This window comes from Oryx dammah, unplaced genomic scaffold (genome assembly GCF_014754425.2).
Source record: "Oryx dammah isolate SB20612 unplaced genomic scaffold, SCBI_Odam_1.1 HiC_scaffold_24, whole genome shotgun sequence".
NCBI lineage: Eukaryota > Metazoa > Chordata > Mammalia > Artiodactyla > Bovidae > Oryx > Oryx dammah.
Genome location: NW_024070208.1, coordinates 36570005 through 36577333, shown reverse-complemented (window position 1 = coordinate 36577333; position 7329 = coordinate 36570005).

Genomic DNA, 7329 nt, shown 5'->3' with positions numbered 1-7329 from the left:
AGATAAGGAGACAGCTGCTAGAAACTCTTCTGTTTGTGACATGCCCTTACTGTTTAAGCCTGCTTTCACTGTCCCCCCTCTTTCTCCAGTTCTACACCCTTCAAGCCAAGGTAATGTATCACCAGGCTGCTTAACCACCCCTGGGAAGGAGGCTACTGACATAGGGGTCACTACAGTAATGGGAGCCCAAGTTGTTTTCAGAAACATGGAGTAGGCTCTGGGCAGTGCTGACTGGCTAAGACTAGCTAGGACCAGCCAGTCTAAACCTGGGCGCGTGCAGGACACAGATAACCTCACCTCTCCTCTCCCTCCAAGCTTCTACAGCTGAGACCTACCAGCTACTTTACCTGATGGATATCTCAGATCCCTCATCTTCTGAGAGGCAGATCTGAAAGGTGGTCTTCCTTCTCCTCGCTTGGCTGCCCCATGAAGTCTTTCTCTGCTACAAACAAACTGGTTTGGTTGCAAACCTCTCTTCACCCCCTAAGACTACTCCAGAGGCCACTCAATCCACCAGGCTCCTTCCCACCCTTTTCTCGACCTCTCCTCCTTTAATTCTCTGCCCTTCATCTGATTCCTGCTTTATTTACCCAGTCATGTCCTAGCCTCTCTTCTAGGTTGTAGCTTCCTTAGAGGCAAAATCTCTCTCTCTCACACACACACAACACTCAGCACACTGCTTCTCACGTACAAGGCATCAGGTGACCCACACATGCTTCATGCATGTAACTGACCTTATGGATACAGACTAACCCCGAGATTACATGGTCACGTCAGAGCCACACCACAACTGGAAGCCATGCAGAATCACTAGTGCCAGCTTCAGGGACAGACGGGGAGACACTCAGAGGGGTGGGACATGGACCTCCAGGGCTGGACCCTTGGGACAACTCTTGGGAGGGCTGGAACTTGACCCAAACCTTCAAGCGTATGAAATGTGGATGTTTGAAAAGAGGCACGGGGGAAGAGAGAGCGTTTCAGGCCTAGTAGCCTCAGGGATTGATGTAGGTGACCCCAGGTGACCTAGAAATCCCATTTCCACCACCCTCAAACACCCAAACACAGCCCAGACATGTGCATGTGTGTGTGTGTGTGTGTGTGTGTGTGTGTGTGTGTGTGTTAGAGGGGACCCAGGCCTGCAGGTGAAATGTGAGAAAGAAAGTGACCCCCATGGGGGGGTGGGGAGCTGCTCCTACCTGTGGGTCTGAAAGATCAGCTGGAGAAGGAGGCATATCCACCCAGACCTGAGTCCATGGCCACTTCTTGTGGGTCCTAAATCAACCATCAGGGCAGTCAGACACTTAGCAAAGTGGACCTCAGCCTCCATTCACAGAGGAAGCCCCAAAGAAGAGCAGTCTCCATTCATAGAACGGAACCCCAGAAGGGGAGCAGCCTCCATTCACAGAAGAGACCCCAAGGGAATCAGGTGACCCAGGTCTTCAGGATGCTGGGCCTGGACTTGACCTGGGCCAATGACAGTGAGAGGCCCAGGTACAAAGGTCCCCGCAGGGTGGCATGGGAAGGTTGGGGCCCCCAGGGCTGTCCTCATGGGTCTGGAGGACAGTGACCCCTTGAGTGTCAGAGTAGAGGGGTAAGCATATCGCAGGAGAATTGCCAAGAATTGTTGGAAGGCAGCTTCTGAGTGTGGGGGCCGTAGCGTCTGTGTTTTTAACAAGCTCCAGCTGAGATGCTCAGGCTGTTGGTCCATGGCCCCCACTTGGAGTCAAGGCTATAGGAGAATGTGGCCTCCAGCGTTGGGAGGGCCGGGGGGCATAGATTTCATTTGTTCCTAAGTTTGAGCAGCTACTCGACACCGAAGTCCAGAACAGGCTGTGCCTATGAGCCTGGGGTTCTGGTGGCACAAGCCCCCACGAGCGCCCCATCTCTGAGCCCATGCAGCCCATGAAGCACCCGGGAGGTTGTCCCCACCCATCAGTAAGAGCTCTCTGGAGGGTGAAGGCTGGGCCAAGAGCTCTCAGGGCACTGCCTCACGAGACCACACAATGGGGGACACCAGTTCTGTTCAACACACAAGAAAGGACAGCTGCGGCCACTAAGTGGCAGGATTCATGTTCAGACCAGGTCTATCCAACGACAGAGCCCAGGCTCTTAACCACCGCATTATAGCGACTCTACTGAGCGTTTCACAGCTGCTGGAGCCCACACGCAAGGGCAACGGGCAGCCCACTATCACCCACAGGCCTGGACCACAGGGCCCGAAAGCTGCACCTCAGAAACCTCGCGAACATTCTGTGCTGGCATTGAAGGCCCTATAGGGATTCACTTTCACTTTCTAAGTATGATTTCTTAACTGTTTCTAGAATGAAAATTAAGAAAATACACTCAAAGATATAATAGTCAACATACAAATCATTGGGGACCATCGAAGTTCTAGCAGTTACTAGGATAGTGTGTTTTAATATAGATTGCAAGATATATCTCCTTCCCTCTCTAATTTTAAAATATTCTGAAATTGCAAAACAAGACATTTTCAGACTTCTGGAAATTGTAATAGTGGATCTGCAGGAATCTGGACTTGTCTCAATAATGCACCACCAGCTGACAAGTGAGATGCTGGCAGGGCCTGTGTCCACCCTCCTGCTCAAAATGTTCATGTCCATCAGAAGAGCCTCTTCGATCTCACTGAACACTTCATAAGTTACATAAATCTGAACCCATAAAATAATGCACACTCCTAGCAGACAGTCATAGGATCCTGCTGGCAGAAAGCCTTCCCTCCTCTGTGTGCCTGAGTTCTGTCCCAGCCTGACACTCTGAGCAGCCACCCACCTTCCTCTCAGGGTGAAGCCCTGGGCCTTGGCCACTTTGGCCAAGAGGGCCTGTCATTTCCCCCGCGTGGGCAGTGTCTCTGGGGAAAACACCAGAGCACTTCCGTGTTGGAGCTGCTCCTGGCCCGGGTCCTACACAGATGAGGGACGGCCCCCAGAGCTCACCCACCTCGAGTCACTGCCCTGCCCCACCTGCTGCATTCCTTCTCTCTGTGCTGTTGACAGCCCAGCCTCTCAGCTTGCTCTGCTCCGACATCAGGAAACTCCATCAGGAAACTCCGAGGACCAATGTCCTCCCGCCACCTCCCGTCACCAGCATTCTCACCTGCTCTCAGCTGCACCCTGAGGGTGGAGGACCTGCCATCTCTGCTCCTACCTGGGGGTGAGGAGGGGACCAAACTGACACTCCCTGAGGGGTCTGAGGACAGCGAGTCCCTGTTCTGGGTGAGGTACCCTCGTCTATAAAGGGGCAATAGTGCGGAAACCACTTGGGCACGTCAGGAGTAAAATGAGACGTGACAAGTCACTTTCTTAGTGCCCTGACCCGAGTGGGGTAAACATTCTGTAAGAACCAACCTCTGCCATCCCCTTCTTTGTTCTGTCAAATGAGCTAAATAACAATACCAACCTCGGTGTTGTTTTCAGGGTTAAGTGAGTAAACGTACGTAAAATTTTTAGAAGAGCTTTGACACATAGCAAGCACTTCCATGAGTGTTCCCTATGAAAATACTATTTTATTTTTGCTGTTATGTGTTTCTGGCCCTGCACCCACTCCTTGCTGCTCACAGAGAAGCCCACAGGGGCAGAGAGTTCTCAGGGAGCCAAGTCAGGTCCTAGGGCCTCAGGGGTTGTGATCTGAGGCCACCCGCCTGAGAGCAGAGCAATGAGGCCACCATCGTGACCCCTGCCCCTGCCCCTGCCCCCAGGCACCCACAGAGGTGCTTCCAAACAAGCTTATGCTGGTTAATCAAATATGTCCCATAATAGTCCTAATAAAACTGTATGTCAATCCGAAAGAAAAATGTTAGCATTTAGAATCTTACAGAAAAAAATAATTTCAGTTTGAATATATACAAACTATATATATGTGTGTGTGTATCCTCCTCAAAGAAATACGACAGAATAATTGATATGCTTCAGCTATTTAAACTAAAAATGAAAAAGTTTATACATCAAGTGGTGTGTGAGATCTGGTACATCATTGTACAGAATTCTGCTAGGGCCTACAAAGGACAAATTCTAGAAAACCTCCCTCTGAGGAAAGAGTGCAGCGTGCATTCCTTCCCCGGGTCTACCTCCCACTCACTGCAGGGCCTTGGACCAAGACTGAACCAAACCAGACAGACAGCACTGTGAGCAGAAGCCCAGGCCCAGACAAAGGGAACAGTGATCCCATTTCCCCAAAGGAAGCCCTGCAAGTGCTTACATCAAGTGTTTAGGCTGGGGCCGTCTACAGCGGGAACATACAGTATTCTTCACATCACACTTGGGTTTTCTCAGTATTTCAGTCATCCTGACTTCCATCAACAAACTAAGAAAAACCCCTCTGGCCTTTTATTTGTGTGTAGACAGATTTTCACCAGTCTGGAAACAGCTACTTCTCCACTTATGCAGGGGAGTAATAGGAATGATATTTTTGATTTCCTGAGCTCTGTTCCCTCTTGGATTTGCCTGAGCTCTGGGCAGGTGGACACAAGTGTGCAAAAGCCCAGTACAGCTGTCACCCCACAAGAAGGAGACAGGCTTTCTCCTGAGTGGGCCAGTTATCTCAGCATGACATCTGGTTTGCTTGGCTGACACCTCAGAGCCCAGGCACCCAGCGAAGTCCCCAGCCCTGATGGCATCGGACTGGACTCCTCCTGGCTGCCCTTCCCTGTGCTGTTCACTCTGATTCACACCAGCCCATCCTGCTTCCCACAGGTCAGCTGAATCCAACTACAGAAGGAGAACAGCACGGAGCCAACTCCATTCTCTTGATGCTGGAAACAAAAGACAAGCTTGGGCAAAAGCATTTGTTTAGTTGGTGATGAGATACATTAGCATAATTTAGAATAAATACCACATGCAGACCTGTTAACAGCCAAAAATATGCACAAATGCTATCAATCCCCCTATGTGTGGTTTTCTGCTTTAATACTTTTTACCTAATGTGTTTAAAACTGTATTGAAATTTTATTCTACCATGCTCTATCTAAACTTCTTAGAAAGTGAAAGTGTTAATCGCTCAATCATGTCCAACTCTTTGTGACCCCATGGACTGTAGCTCACCAGGCTCCTCTGTTCATGGGATTCTCTAGGCAATACTAGAGTGGGTTGCCATTTCCTCCTCCAGGGGATCTTCCCAACCCAGGGATTGAACCTGGGTCTCTTGCATTGTGGTCAGATTCTTTACTATCTGGGCCACTAAGGAAGCCCTAGTATAAACTTATCCACACAAAGTTAAATTTCATAATTTCAAAGAGCTCACCATTCACATCTTTTGTGTCTCTTCGGTGGCCATTCATAGATACTAAATATTATGATCAGCATTTGCATATCTTAAGTTCTGCTTTTCTATACTATTTTGCCTATAATCTCTTTTCCTACGTCTGAACAAAGGAATGATAGTGTTCACTTTGACTTTTTTACTTATGTGGTGTTGGAGCAATGTACCATAGTTTGTTCAGGCATTCTCTATTACTCTGATTTTTTCCAGTTTTCTACTTTTGGATAATACTATGATGAATATCTTTACAAAGATTAGATTTTTTTTCAGTTATTTTATTGCAATATGCTTTTTTTGAGGTGACCTTATGTGATCAAACAGTTTGAGTGGATTTTGAGTATAGCTATATTATCAACTTGCCTCATTATGTCTGATCCTTGAACCTAGATGGTCCCCAATCCTGAGACAGACTATAGCTGAGATGATGCTCCAAAGAGACCCCAGAACATTCCCCCACCCCCACTCCGCCATCAGCCTTCTCCCCTCTGTGAGGCACCACCACACTGGTCATCTGACATTCAGCTTGAGCTTGGTCTCGCCTGAGTTTAGCTATGTATCTTAACAACCTATCTGTTCGATGAAAAGAAGATAAATTTGATTAAACATCTATGATATGCAAGATAGTTTTTTATACTCACAAAACCCTACAAGGAAGTCATTCTTGTCCCCATTTCTGAAGATGCACACTGGGGAGTTCCCTGGGGGTCCAGTGGTTAGCATTCAGCGCTTTCACTGCCGTGGCCCAAGTTTAATCCCTGGCTGGGGAACTAAGATCCTGCATTCCATGGGGTGCAGCCAAAAAAAAAAAAGAAGATGAAAACACTAAGGCAGTTTAGTAACTTGCCACAGGCCCCCAGAGGCAGCAAAAGACTGGGTGGAAAACTGTCAGTCAGTGGTTTCTGAATCTGCACCAACATTATACCAGCCCACAAAAGCTCTGAAAAGAACAGTGCTGGTGTGAAGATGACAACAAGAAGGACCTGCAGTTGTGCTTGGGGTCTCGGGCATCCTTAGCGGCAGGAGCAATGGGAGACATCCCCCAAGGTGTGAGTCGCTGGCTGTAACACTAGTCACCAGGAGGAAGAAGGCAGAGTGCTGGTTGGTCTGGCTTCATGATTCCCTGAATAGGGGACAGAGATGCTTGACCAGGCTCCTAGCACCATCTCTTCCCATTCTTTCACGCCAATCGCTCTCATTCTAGGGGGCCAGGGCATCTCAGCCAGACACCAGCAGCAACTCCATGAAAGGCTGACGCTCACTTCATCCTCAGCACAGAGGAGGCTGCAAAAGGAAGGCAATCTCTCTCCAGCCATCAAGACCAGCAAAGGCAAGATGGCTTTGCCACAGTTCAGCTGATTCTGGAGCAAAGTCTTCTTTCCTGTGGAAGGAAATAAATGTATAGCTCTGAGGACTCAGAGACTGTTCCCACCTTACAGGCATTGGGGAAAGTGTCTCCCCCGCTTCTCCATGGCCCCCTGCTCCACCCCTGCCTCAAGCCCTGTTGCTGTGTGGCCCAGGACAAATTACTGGCCCTCCTCGGCTTCAGTTTGCTCATCTCCAAGACGCGGGCCATGAAGTTGAATCATAAAGAAGGCTGAGCACTGAAGAATTGATGCTTTCAAATTGTTGCTGGAGAAGATCTTGAGAGTCCCTGAGACTGCAAGGAGATCAAACCCATCAATCCTAAAGGAAATCAGCCCTGAATATTCATTGGAAGGACTGATGCTGAAGCTGAAGCTTCAATACTTTGGCTGACTGATATGAAGAGTTGATTAGTAAGTCAGAAAATCATCCTCCACCCTTTACAAGAGACTCATTCCTGCTCATTCTCTTTAAGCCAGTCTTTCTGCCCAGGCTTCTTTCTCCAGCTCTTTACTAAAAAGTCAGCATAGCAGGTATTCTTGTGGAGGCCACGCAAAGTGGATTATTCTAGCTTGAGTTCCGTGGTGGGGAGGGGGTGGGGAGAATGCATTCTAGAGGCAGAGGAAGTGAAGTGAAAGTCATCCAATCATGTCCAACTCTTTGCGACCCCATACAGTCCATGGAATTCTCCAG